General features: G+C 41.6%; 1 pseudogene; it reads right to left on the reverse strand.

The window, feature by feature from the left end:
* Positions 1–12,087: 12,087 nt before the first annotated feature.
* Positions 12,088–14,769, reverse strand: LOC119560735 (annotated as a pseudogene).
* Between the last annotated feature and the right edge of the window lie 264 nt (positions 14,770–15,033).

The following is a 15,033-nucleotide window of genomic DNA, read 5'->3' on the forward strand; positions in this document are numbered from 1 at the left end:
ACTCATCTCAACAGATCTTCACTCAATCTGTTCCGAGTTGGTTGCTAAAACCGATCCTAACTCAAACGGAATCGAGTTGAGTCTTCATATAGGGGTTGATTTTTATTTCTACAGAAAACTAAGGAGAAAGACCCTCTCTTTGAGTTGTTTTATCTTTTACTCACTCTTTGAGTGGCTAAGGAAATCCACTTGGGCGATGGCCATCGATCCTTGTCCACGCAGGACATTTCCGGATTGCATTCAATTGTCATCCTGCAACAATTGCGCTTTTCTCTGGATTCTTCATTTGTTTGTCTTCTTCCGATTGCCTGTCACATTTTGTTACTTCTATTGGTTTTTTAGCTCATGTTACCTTCTTTGTCCGCCTCATTGTACCGATCTGGATACCAAAATTGGCCGGGTCTTTCGTAGTATCCAAGCAGCAGCCGTCCGACATCTTTTGGCGCCCATAAAAATTAAATGAAAATTAAGCGCAAACATGAGAATTGTGTCACATAAATTGTAACGCAGCCTGCACCTTGCCATCGACTATTTTTAGTCCTTTGGGCAGCTGTGTAGGGTTTACCCCACCTCCTGGGAGTATTACCCGACTTATACAAAAATTAGTCCATCTGCAACTGAGTTATGCGCTGCTGAGGTTGCCCCTTGATTAACACATGTCCTGGACGATGCGGGCGTGGCGAACAAGCACCTCCGACGGCACCCAGATCACAGATCCCAATCCATATTGGGGTCCCATGTGCAGTAGTCCTCCGCCTATATGTTCGTGCTTGGTTTGTTGATGCTCTTAACTCATTCATTATGAATTGGAGGTGTTAAATGTGCCACATGCATCACGGATTGCTGCTACTGCGACATCATGTGTTGTCGGGGGGACCAACATACAGAAAAAAGGATTTGTGTTCAACTCCATACACGGAATTCGTTTTCAGGAGTAAAATTTTAACCATGTATGTATTTTAATCTGTATATAATATTAAATGATTGTCAGAAACGGTTAGATAGGTCGAACAAGATTTTGAAGACTTATAAAATATTTTGTATTGTTTTTCCTTAATGCTTTAAATTGTATATTAGCAGTTGGAAGTTGTTGATATTAAAATAGGAATCTAAAATATATGTTTTATTTTCTGCGAGTCTCTTAAATATTATCTCGATTATTCTTAGCCATTCTCCATGCATCATTAAATGGTAACTTCCCATTGGCTTCAGCTTTTCCTCGCCTTTTATTTAGAAGGAAGATGAATTGAATATTTGTCAAACAGACAGTTCCCAACCCTGATCCCCCAACCAAACGTAACACCCACGAAAACGCATAAAAAGATTCATAATGCTGCATAGAGAATGCCACAAGATTGTGATCGTGTACATGGAGAAATCATGGGAACAACAATCGTTACAAAACATTGAATCAATCATAAGACGCGCAAATCCTCAAGGAAATCAAACAATGGCGCGGAGATTGGTATCGGGATGAGGTTAGGGTCGAAGGGTAGGGAACTTAAGGACTAAGGACTCGGGTCGCCATGTGAGTTCATGTTGCGCGTGCGCAGCGCACGCTCCCGTTAAATGTTTACGCTATTACGCTCAGAAAAGCAGGAGCCGAAGGAGCAGGCAAGGAAATGAGCCTATTATAATGCCTTGAGCCCCGACCCCGACCCCTCGTGTGACCCCGATTTTTTCCGAGACGCCGACCCCGGAAAACACAAATCTTACGCGCCAACACGCGACATTCAGATTTTCCGAAGGGGACTCTTGGCATTTGACTCAGGGTTGATCCCTTGGAGTCCTTCCCCCCTCCCCCAAAAACAAATGATTTTCTTATGTCTGCTCCTTTGGGACTTGAGGATAGGAATTTGTTTGCTTTCCCGGGAACTGAGCCTGAGACCCCTCATTCAAATGAGCCGAGCTCCTTGGGCGATATTTGTATTTAGTGTGATCTTTAGCAGCTTGACATCTGCCCTGGCTCCCGACTGGCGAGTTATGGAGTCATGCCCTAATTTCTGGTAGTTCTTAGTTAATTTTACAAACTCCAAAATTTGATGTGCTCCAAGGAAAGGGTGCTCCTTAAACAGCTGCCACAGTTCATATTGTAGATGGTAGATATTGTGGATTATATTTGGAGAATTATATATTTTTAAAGTACTATATTGTAATATTATAACCTACAAATTATTTATTCTTAAGCATTTAAGATTCTTCTAAAAATTACTCTTGAAAATTTTAACGTATAGCTAAAATAAAAATACTTTAAGTCGTCTTTGATCGTCTTATATCGACCAAGATCAAAGAAGAAAGTCCTTCCTTGCTAGTCCTTAAGCTAAATGTCAGCTCAAATTTAACGCCAATTGCACGCCCTTGGAAAAAGAAAGCCAGATAAGAAAGGACCTTGAGAGACATGTATCAGAGCTGGCCCATCGGATGATCGGACTCTGATTTCATGGCTGTCCGCTTAGGAGGACAAAGAATGGCTCGGTCCAATTAGCCCAGATAAAAAACAGCACTTCTGCTAATCCCGTCAGCGTGTGATTGGCCTTAGAAATGGCAAAGCTGCAATCAATAGATGAATGAACCTATGGTTGACTGGGAAATCTGAATTCTGATTGAGAGAATTGAGATTGCGATCGCCGGCAATATGAAAATGTCACGCTTATCGGGTCAGAAACAAGAAACCCTGATGGACCGGGTGGATCTGTTGTGGTTTGGCGGCGGAAAGGAAGTCGACAGTCGAGGCCTCAGCCGGCAGTCCGACTTTGTCCTCATCATCGTCGCCTTTGGCTGGAGGTGCAGAATGCGGAATGTTTTTGTAGCCGTCGGCCGCTGGCTGTCAGTCAGCTGAGGCCAAACCGGATGGAACACGAAAACAATAACCATATACATGTATCCTGTGCCAGGATATTGCAGTACACTCGAAATAAATGGGAGTTAAATGTTAAAAAAATAAATATATATAGATAGATATATCATATATCCAACATTTGGTTATCAACTCTGTTTCGATGGTAATTTCAAACGTATGTATAATTTTTTTTCCAAGTGCATTTTAAAGAGAAAATAGAAGTACATAGATTTGCTGAAGTCCCTAAATGATATGCAGGCGTTTCTGCTACCTCTCCCACTCCTCGTCATCTTTCCGCAGGACCTCAACCACCTTTCGGCTGTATTTCCTACTCCTACTACCACTTCGATCCTGACCGCGTGCGTGGCCATTGTCCTGACAGCCGTTATTTGAATGACATTTGAATTTTGTGCATTTGCCTCCGCTCGTTGGATTTCAATTGTTGGGTTTTCCTCTGTTCGCCTATCGACGAGTCCTGCGATCGCAACCAGGATCAGCATTTGATGTGATGAATTCATTATGCGGACAAAGGCGCAGACTGCAGCAGATGAGGGCCGAAGTATGCCCAGAGATCTAGGCATTGCGTACTGCTGATCCCTGAAAAGAGGGAAATTGAATTCCATTAAGATTACTACTATTCGATTTTAGTTTTCCTATCCTAATATAGGGAAGTTTAAAGGTTACAACTAAGGAGAAACAAAAAGTATTTAATGTTCTTCTAACAGTACACATTTTTTATGACTTTAAAAAATTATTTGCTTAAAACAATATATACTAACCGTTTATACCTACTTACGATAATTGTCATAACAATAAAAATCAAATCTGTCCATAAAAAACAACCCCACTATCTCAAACCGATAATAATGGCTGATAAAAAACACTCCCCTTAAAAATCCGATCTTACCCACAAAAAACCACGCCCTTTAAAAACTTCCCTCCCAGCTAATTTCCGATAAAGGTCAATTACATAATAATGGCTTCATTTCGAGCATCCGATACACCAATTACCATGTCAACTTTTTTTGTAATGCTCATATATTTTTTACCCTCCCCATTTACCATGTTAAAAAGAACTCACCCCATCTTCATATCGTATGGATAAAAAAAAAGTGCCCTCATGTTAAGTGGCGCTAAAAATCAAATTAAGGGTGTTTACCTAACGACTCCTCGATTACGGAACAGCCTAAAAAATATCCGAGGGAGCAACAGGCGAGGGATCAGGATCATGAGGGGAAACAATGAAAAAACGGAAGTTGTTTTCCTTTCTTTTTTATTTTATGAAGTGTTGCCTTTTTATTGGTGGTTAATTTGAGAGCCCGTACTCGATGTTTGACGAGGGTAGAACCCGATGATGATGATGATGCAACAGGCGAGAGATAAAAAGATACAAGGGAAAAAGGAAAGGGTTCCGAAAGGGATGAGTGTGTTGTATTTTTAGGATCACGTCAGATTGCCCAAATGCGTTGAAAGGGTAGACTCCCCAGTTGTCTGTGGCACGTTTCCTCGGCTCTTTTTCAAGTTCAATGACAAAGATCTTGCGGTGCCACACGCCCAAAGACCATCTAATCCCTTCGCGATGATTGGCCCCTTGGAAAAGGGGGGACATGGACGTTCGTCCTAGGGGGTTTCCAAAAATAAATGAACACATTTCAAGCACTTTTCAAGGGTTGCACTCGCCTTAATTTCATTTTGTTTTTATTGCGCCCTGTAAATTGTACCGAAAGACAACGAGAGGGTCTCGATTTGGGGAGGGAAAGTAGGGACCTAAGTGCGTGCGACACTTTTAAAAATAAAACTAACAAACTGTTATGAAGTGTGGCTGAGGAGGAGGGAAAAATGGAGTTTGAGGTTACCAAAAGGGTGAGTTTTCTTCACTAGGGAAACTTCAAAATGGCGACGATTGTCGATGGAAAAAAGTTCATGGAAAATGTTCTCTTAGAAAGTATAGGTTTTTGAAAATGGAAATGTGAAGGTCATTTAATTTCTCTGTGTAAATAAAATCACATAAAGCTTTAAACTAGTACATACGCATACATAGTTAATCATTTGTCTGATAAGAAAAAATTCATTGTAAGCAAATACAGATTTTTCCCAAACTAAAAGCTTGTCCAGGGCAAGTCTTATCGCATTAACCTCACCACACAAAACCTTCTTATAAGTTTGTTTTTTCGCCTATATGTATAATCTAAAAATTAAGTCGATTGTTTCATTTAAGATTAGTTCATACTCGACGGTTGTTGAATTTACTGGTTGAACATAATGAAGTCGAGTGTTTTTCTGATTTTTGTGTTAGTTAGGAACCAGTTTTACCACAGAAAACTGCAGTTTTAACAGAATCAATAGATGAACACATAGAAACGAAAGATCTTCAAATTAATACTCTTTGGTCGTTAGTTAATATAAAAGGTAACCTTTTAGATAAAAAATAATACTGATATTAAAAACCTTTTAAAACAAATTAAAAACTTAACTGCCTAAAAAAAGATTTAAATAATGCATTTTTGAAAGATAAAAATACACAATTTGCAGAGCTTATGCGGGGTTATATGAGAAGCCTGACTTAAAAACTACAAAAAATGTTTAAAGTAAAACTTCACAATAAGACTAAGTCCAAGGTATATACAAATAAATTAACAAGAAAGCTCCAAGTTCTTGACAAGGGTAAATGTTTCTAATTCAAAAGTTAATGGGTCTTACCATTACATTTTAATATTCTTATTACAGATACGACGAATAAATAATGAAATGATTTTCTATTATTTCCATAATTCTTGCCAAATAATGTTTTTTGCTTTTTAAAATCCAAAGCAGCTGTTCCAATTAGCAACATTTGGTACCCCCAGAATAACCCACCAAAGAAAACTGAATAATGTAAAAGGGTTCAGTGTTCGAGCTGACATTTAACACCTTTATTCAGATGTTACTCCCTCGTTTTTGGCAAGAGCAAAAATTATTACAATTTTTTCGGGAGAAAAACAAGAGAGAAATCAGTTTCCCTCTTTCACTGGAGCGAAACGAGACCCTTTATGTCAACCACAATGACCAGCTGAAAAATGTAAAGTTAACCCTTGGTAAATCGAAGCAGAAACTTCACTATTCGGAAAATAGAAGAGGCACAAATCGTAAATTATTGATGGATGTGGACTGAGCACCTGCAGGGAAAAGGGGAAATTGTGGGGGCAAAACAGCTGAAACTGAGAGTGAATCATGCAATTACCAGATGTCCTCATTTGAGGAACGCAAGCCAATGGGAGGAGGGTGGATTTTGGGCTGACTAGAACTTGATTCCTTGGTGGACAACTAACGGAAACTCGAGACCCATATTCCGCCCATCAAGCATCAAGCGTTGACAACTTGTTTCTGAAGTATCGTTTAGCACCTGTAAACCTCCGACAGTCCTGATACTGATACATCATCTTCGGGGTCCTCTAATTGCTCACATTACACTCCATTTCTCTATCCCCTACAGCTGACATTTGCACTTCGAACCTAGCACAAAAGACCAATAAGTCGATTTACCCAAACCCAAAGTAGAGGATTCCCGAATCCTAATCTTTTCAAAGAAGCAAACACATGTTGCTAAAAAAAAAGTATCTTTTACACAAAAAAAAAAGTAGGAAAACCTTACCTTACCTGTTTTTTATTCACCATGTCGGGCTCATCCCTCACCCTCAAAAAAAAAACATAATATCGATCCATTGAAACTATTTAACCAAATGGTTCTCTGGGTTCTTTTCCATTTTTGTTTTCGTATTTCGGTTTTTTTTTTGCAACCCTCTATAAGTGGTGGTGGTTTGCTTTCCGTACCCACCCCATATCACAATTTGGGTAGTTGGGTTTCGATTTTTTGCCACGTTTTTAAGAAGTGTTTTTTGTGTGATATTTTTATTGGTGGTAATCGCATTTTTTGCGTGAAATTTCCTCTATATGGATTGTGTAATAGGCGTTGCTTTGACTTTTTGGCTACGATTTGATTGGTTTTGATTGCTCGATTAGGGAGGGTTCCCATTCTTTTTTTAGGGGGAAAAGGGAAAGCCTTTACTCAAATATAAAATTTGTACACAATTTCTAGTAGATATAGGTTATATATTGTGTGTTTGTTTATTTATTAAGTTTCCTTAAGTTAGATATTTATCAACGAAATTATTAAATATTTTTTTCGCTTGTTTTATAGAACTATTTATAGGGGGGTTGCAACAAATGTTTTATACACTAATAAATAAACGATCCATTTAGATATATATTTTAAATAGAACGTCCTGTTATCTTAGATTCATTCAGCGAGTTAATAATAAATATTTTGTACACTATTATCCCTTTTAATTAAAGTATGCCCCCTGATTGTATCTTTTTATTTTACCCTTTCCGAACTTGGGTCTCTCCCAGGCGTCTATGATTTCTATGTTGACTGGATAGCATCTGGTGGATGTGGTCCGAGGGCAAAACAAAAGTAAAGGCTGCTGGAAGAGTATGGAATCGGGGAATTCAATCGACTGGCCCACACTAAATACTCTGCATTGTTTGTAGCAAACTGACCAAACGAATATAGCGGCTGGACTTTCTATAGTGCAAATATGGGATACAGAGGGTGAAGGACTCTCAGGACACGCTTATCGTATCTGTGCAACCCCCCACACTCGGATACAAAAGTAGAAAAATACAAATACTACATCCAGAGGCCGAGGCACACTATGTTGTCAACTTCCTTTTTTTCGGTCTCTTCATAACGGATGCTGGACATTATCGATGGCCGTGGAATGGGAATGGAACTGAGGATGGTATTCGATGGTGTACTGGGTATCGGGAAGCCACAGTCCGCTTGCATATATTTTTAACCTTTTGTTGTTTTTCGTTAACTAAAGTGCCATCAGGGGCAGATGTTTTTTCCATCCGTCGTAGTTTTTCTCCTATATCTCCTCTTTTTTTCCATCCATTTACATGTGGAGTGGACACGATGGACGCATTTTGTTTGCCGAACTGTAAAAATTGTTTTGTTACTTTCGCTGTTTGCTGTCGCGAGTTTTCTTAGCTATCCGCTTTGTTTATTTCCCTATGGGATCTGGTGGGTCCTTCATGGATCTCCAAAGGCTATTCAACATATACGTTACACCCCACCACCACCATCAACATCATCATTATCTTATAGGCTTTAATTTTCTACAGTTTTGCATATTCACCAACTGATTCGCTGCAATTAGTTTTGGTTTATGCCTTTGAATTGTAGTTGAAAATTTTGTGGTCGAGTGAAATGGCTGTCGACTGGGATGATTAACTATCATGGTGGGCATACATAATGCCAGTTGAATGGATATTTTACTCCGGATTGGAGGGGCTTTTTAAATATAAATTCCATTGAAATATGTTTCTTAATAAACGAAAATCATGGTATTTCATCACAGTTTGTGCATGCATAATGCAGTAAAATATGACTATTTGTTATAATAACAACAATTTCTTTAAAATTATATGTTTTCCTTAAAACAGTTGGATCTTTTTAAGAAGTGAAATACGTAGCCAATTGTTTTAATTTAATTTTATTTCTTTAAGTCTAATTTCAAAGCATTTTATATTTTAGCCTGAATTTCAAATTTGTATCGTTCCGAACTGTGTAAAAAATATTAAGAAAATCTTTAATTAAACAGTTTTCAATAATTTCTTAATTTTCACAATAAACAAGATTAATGGTTTTTTTTTTTTTTTATTTTTAAAAACAGATATCAAAATTAAAATATAGCTGCATTCTCCAAAATTATTTACAAATAAATAAGTCCCACGAGAGTAAAAGATCAACCTTAAGTATCTGTAAGATACTGGCACACGCGTTTGGAAGATCTATTATGGGCAGTCCAAACCTCGTAATTCACTGCCAGGCACATAAAATTGGCCGAATGCCAAAACTCAGATGGTCAGCACAATCCTTAGCGCTTGTTAGCGGCGGCGTTGGCCACTTAAGAATTCGCTACACCCACCTCCATCTCGCGGGACGAGCAGTGGTCAAGCTGTTGGACGAGGCCTCAAAGAATGCCCCGCTCAAAAGGACTACCTTTTGGGCTCGTTTCCAGTGAAAAAATGTTTACAGAAATAAATTATCGGGGGGGTTCAACAAATCCTTAAGGTGGCTCGCTCATGACGTCACGCCTGAGACGTCGAAAGGATCGCCGCACCGCCGGTAATTAACCCATGGGTGCCCACACAGATGCTGGCGCAGTCGTATACCCTTGATCGGGTCCCTCGGACTGATCCTGCCCCTGCCCCTGCCAATTTTCATAATTAAAATGCGTAAAGTGTGGAAAAAAAGGAGCCGGAGCGTTTCGGTAATTCACTGCTGATCTCTGGATGTGGGCGCCGCCTTTTACTGATGCACATCAACAGCTCGTCGAAGAATGGTGACGGGGTGGTTTGCTAATCATCGAATCCTGCATTTCACCATCGGCACCCGGGCGCGTTTTTAATCAACCAAACACCCACAACATGCTACCCCCTAAGTAATATATATTTTTGGGTGAGTGAAAATCCTTGTAAACCCCTTTTCCCCTTTCAATGTTTGCTATTTTGGTTTTCTGTTATTTTTAGTGCCAACGCAGCTAAAAATGGCCACCGAATTGTGCACCGTTGTAACCAAACCAAACCGTTTCCAAAACTCAATCCGTAACCCACACCAAATCCGGAATACAACCCCATCCCAAAATGGCGAAGTCGGGGTGGTGGTTTAAACATAAATACCCTATTTATGGCGTTGCTCAGCCCTGTGGATATACAAATGCCCAAGCCGTTATTATTTATAAATGCACTGAGGGAAAATATTTAGTAATAATAGAAAGTAATTTCTTACAGGATTGCTTCTTTAAAATATATGTTTCCTTGATTTCCTCTTTCAATGCTAAGATCCAAGATCTGAAAAGATCACATTTGAATTCAATTACCTATATTGTTACTTTTTAAAAGATTGTCTTACGATTATTGTGCTTATGTTTTAAAAAACATATAAGCAATGTGGTATTGATTTATAGGGAGGTAAATAAACATTTGTTGTCTTTTTCCAAGTGCAATTTATTATTCTCTAGACTTTGGATAGGTTGATAATTGCTGAAGGAGACGGGGTACATATTAAAAGCCCAAATTATGTATTGTGAAAGCGTGCCATACGCGTGTCCTGCTGATCAATCAGAGTTGAGGGAGTCAAAGGTGAGTCAATAGCTGGGAAAGAAGGAGAGCAAAAACAGCTGCCTCCAAGACACAAGAGAAGTCCCTAACAGGACCAAAATTACACCTTTCAAATGGTCAACAGACGGGCAATTGAACTATTTGAAGAACTCCCAGGTTACAAAGTGGCCAGAACTCTCCTGTTTTCCTGCTTTTTTTGTCTATTCCGCAAACAATGACCGGCAGCAGGAAGAAAAAAGATGCTACAAAGCCACAAGCTGAAATAAGAAGTAAGGAACAAAACCAGAAACTAGGGATCGTTGGCTCGGATGAGGACAATGAGGTTGGGACTCCCTCGATAAACATCTTTCGCTTGCGGCGGCCACAAGCCAAGAGTTCATCCGGTACAAAGGCCAAATTGCCAACTTAACTTCGCTCAAATGAGCAAGGATCCTTAGATCCTTAGATACAGTCTCTGGCTTTAATCTAAAGGGGATATGCAAAATCTAATTTGCGATAAGATCAGGGGCCTAAAAACATCATCTTGACCCTGCACTCACCCTTGACTCATATCAAAATTAATTTCAGCCATAAATATCAATTATTGAGGAAATTGAAAAATTTTAATGAGGAAAAACGGCATTTAAACGTAATTTACATGGAAATAATATAAAAGGGAAGTGCATTCTTTAAACATGTATATTCAACCACCAATCAGAAGCAGCCGGAGAAAACTATTTTTATGAAATTGAGTTTCCACTCAAGACCCAAAAACTGGGATAATAGAATTTCCCTCCAAGCACGCGCCATTTGGCTGAAGTACGTTCGACGCATGCGCGCCAACCCCAAAATTCCGAAGATCGATCCCAAGTGATCCCCGATCCCAAAAGGAGACGCCTTGCTGCGTCATCTTCCTGCCACTCCTCCGATTCTCCAACGCGTGCTCATGAGTTTTTCATTATTATATAATTCCCCTCTCATATGCAATGCGAATTGTGCGTTTTCACGCAAAACGTCAATAATCCATCAAAATTTCAGGCCTAGAAATATGAAATGAGAGGGAGATTGTCCAATTTGTTTGGTTGCGCCCGCACACAAATTTTTTTGTATGTTTTTCCATTTCACTTATCAACCAGGGTATTTAGCACATGATGGAGCAGTTCTTCACTTGAAAAGAAGAATCTTCTTTTCCATTTTCCCAATCTTTTTAGTAACTTTTTTGGTGTGGGTGATCAGTTTCCATAAATCATATGGTATAGATCGCGTGTTGACAGTTCTCCTTGGTCAGTCCTCGGACATATGGTTGCGCCCGGTCTATGAGAAATTATGCTGGGGTTAGAAGTCTTAGGGAGTCAACCTAAAAGAATACCTAGGAATCGACGAACTAAGAAATTAAGACCAGTTCCAATGTAATAATGAGAGTTCTGAATTAAGGAAGGAGTCCAAAACTTGCATTAAGAGTTAAGTTCCGAAATTTTAAACACTACGAGAACCTGTATATACAATGTGTATTATACATACTTTAGTATTGTCCAGCACTATCAATTACGAACACCTAAAATCTATTTAAAATCAACCACACCATAATGAAACATCCAAATATTTAATAATATCTTAACTTTTATTATTTTATTACATAAAAACATTTCGTGGGCAAATCTTAGGCTACTTTAATTTACTTAAAAAGGATTTGTTTAAGGATTACACTGGGCGCACATCTTAAGTCTCGAAATTCGTTTTATGACTTCGGCTTAGATTGTAATGAGTAAATACTAATTTGATCCGTTGCTCAGATTGCGTGCATCTTGGCTACTCTTTAAAAATCTCTAAATTTGTACTTCTTCTTTCGTCAGTTTCAGTTGCATCGAAAATATTGTCATTAGTGCCAAAGGTTAAAAAATAAAAGGATAAACTTGTAAAATAATATTGAATAAATTGTATTTATTTGATTTGAATTCGTTCGATTCGATTTTGATTTTGCTTTCGACTTTCAACTAACAAAATACTGAGAGAATATCAGAAAGAGAATTGAGCGTTATGTGTATACATACGTAGGTTAAATAAGTCTAAATATTTATATAATAAAACATACTCATTTATGTATATGTTATAAACTATATTTTATTAATTTGACTTTGGACTGTTGGTTTTGTTTGTTTGGTTGTTTCGCTTGACTCGCTTGACTTAAAAATTAGTCTAAACTTAGGCTTACGTTTCTCCATGCATTTATGATAATTTTTTAAACCGTTTTCAGGGTTTTTAGTCGATTTCGAAAATACAAGAGAGTATAGAGAGACATATAGAAAGGTGGCTACAGTTCGATACAGTTAGGATTAGATATATAAACTTAGGTCTAGAATTAGCGGCTTAATTGGCTTATTTACAATTTTCGACAACAAAATAGTGTTTTGAAAAACTTAGGCTACGAATATATACAATTCTGGACAACGATTAATGTGATAATAGTGATAAATAATAATAACAAGGTGTGTGGGGGACTTAAGAGTGAGCGTTCCTGGCCATGTGGACGAAGAGGCCGACGGGTCCGTCGCACTTCTCGCCGCACATGTTGCACTTGAACACATCGTCGCAGCTGTGGTAACCCATGTGGATGGTATAGAGCACGGCGTCCTTGAAGAATATATCACAGTACTTGCACTCGTAGATGGCTCCCGCCGCAGCCGGAGTTCCGGATGGAGGAGCTGCGACCGCTGAGGTGGTTCCATTGCTGCTAGAGTTGCTACTGCTGTTCGCATTGCTGTTGCTGCTGGCATTGGAGCTGTTACCCGAGCTGGAGGCCGTGGAACTGGCACTGGTGTTGGCCTGCGGCACATTGGCCGTTTCCATGGACTCATCCGCCGAGCTGGTACCCGAGCAGTGCTCCTCGGGCATGGGCTTGCGTCCGGCAATCGGTGAGGACGCAGTGGGCATGCTGCTGCTGCTGGGCACTTTCAGTTGCTCCGGCGAAGTCATGGCCTCCGATCGCAGTTGTAGCAGGGTGTCCAGCTTGAGGACGCGTCCCTTGCGCCTCGAGGCATTCGAGCTGCTCATCAGCGGCGTGGCCTCCTCCTCCACCTTCAGATTCATGGCCAGCGGCTGTTGCTGCTGAGGCTGGTGCTGCTGCTCGTCCTCCTTCACGGGGGTTCCTTGAGAGAGATCCATGGCTGAGTCCACCGACTTGCGCTCGTACTCATCATCCTGCTCCTCCTCCTCGTTGTCGCTCTGCTGCTGGTTCTGCTGCTGCAGTTGCTCACGCATTCGCGGCGATAGTTGGGCCAGGACAGCGGCCTGTTGCTGGGCAGCCAGCATCTGGAGATTGAGGTTCCAGTAGGGGAAGAAGGCCATGTTGCGGTTCTGCTGCAACAGGCTGGCCAGGGGAGGCAGAAGATTGGCTGGGCTAGGCAGGCTGGGAGTCTGATCCACGCTGGCCACACTCTTGGCAGGGGAGGCGGGCAGCGGGAGCACCGGAGATGCCGCCGCGGGAGCCGAGTTGCTCTGCACCAAAGGGAATCCTTGCAGGGCAGCGCTCAGCTGAGATGTGGCTGGCTGGATGGGCTGCGATGGCTGCTGTTGCTGCGGGGCCACAGCTGCCACATTTGACTTGCGGCTGCCGCTGCCACTCCCTCCGCCGGCAATGGGTCCACCATTCTTGCTCTTCGGACCACGACGCGTGCCATAGACATCGATGACCAGCGAGGGATTCGGGGTGCCGTCCTCATCCAGGACCATTCCAGGCTTATGTCCATACTTGCGCAGATGCAGCTTGAAGCTGTGGCAGTACTTGGTGGCATAATCGCAGTCCGCACAACGGTACTGATACACCGAACTGTGCGACTTGCGGTGCGAGTTCAGCATGGACTTGTTCACACAGGTATAGCTGCATTTGTCACACTGGAAGGGCTTTTGGTTCTTGTGCTTTCGGATGTGGTACTCCAGATGGTGCTTAAACTCGGTGACGAACGGACACTTGGGGCACTGCAGGATCTTGTCCGGTTTCATGTGGGTGCGGGTGTGTGCCCAAAAGTCCACCTTGGTGATGGCCACAACGCCGCAGGTCTTGCACTTGTAATTCTTCATCTTGCCATGCGAATTGTAGATGGGCATGCGTATGTTCGTATCATCGTCCTCGGACTCGGCATGTACTTCATGTCCTCGCTGGAGTTGGACATCTGGTCGTGCTCCTTCTCGGGCTCTTGATTCGATTGACTGGACTTGGCCGGCGACTTGGGCGGTGTGACATCCATGGGCGGTGTAAGAGCCTGCAATTTCTCGCTGGTGCTACTGCTGCCGGTGGCAACTGCAACTGGAGCCACTGTGGATGCGGATGTGGGAGTGGGCTGAGGACTGGGTCGCAGGTTGCCGCCATAGAAGTGCTGCATGGGATTGGGCAGACCCGGTGGCGTCAGGGGATTAAAGCCACCTATCAGATGATGATGGTGATGATGCTGCTGCTGGGCTGCCTGGAAATGCTGCTGGTATTGCTGCTGCTGCAGCAACTGTTGCTGCAAGTTGGCATCGTAGTGTTGCAGGCTGTTCTGATCGTTTTGACTGGGCGACGGGGTCATGGCGCAGAGGGTATCCATGGGTTGCTGCTGATGCTGCTGCTGCTTGAGGAACTGCTCCAGGTGATTGGTCGAGGGTATAGGGGATTGGCGCGGACTGCTGGCCACGCTATTCCCATCGAGATGGTGACCGGCTCCTGTTTGATATTGGCCGCAAACATGCTGCTGTACCAGGCGTTGTGCTGCTCGTAGTTGGTCGTGGCTGTCGTCCCAGTTCTGCATCTTGGCGGCTCTAGACGGCTGTAATGTGGAAAAAAAAACAAAGAGAGTGGGGTTAGTATGGCCATTCAAAAACACTGCGCCTGCGTCGAGTTTTCTCCTTTTTTTTGCTTTTTTCGCTTGTTTTTCATTTTATTTTTCCTCGCTTTTCTTTTTTTTGTTGCGGCACACCCCTAACACAAGCCAGGGGGGGTGGCCACCCACCCCCATGAACGGGATTTGAGTGATTTCGGAACAAAATGGAGAAACTGGGTAATCGGTGATGGC

Source organism: Drosophila subpulchrella, unplaced genomic scaffold (assembly GCF_014743375.2).
Source record: "Drosophila subpulchrella strain 33 F10 #4 breed RU33 unplaced genomic scaffold, RU_Dsub_v1.1 Primary Assembly Seq354, whole genome shotgun sequence".
Lineage (NCBI taxonomy): Eukaryota > Metazoa > Arthropoda > Insecta > Diptera > Drosophilidae > Drosophila > Drosophila subpulchrella.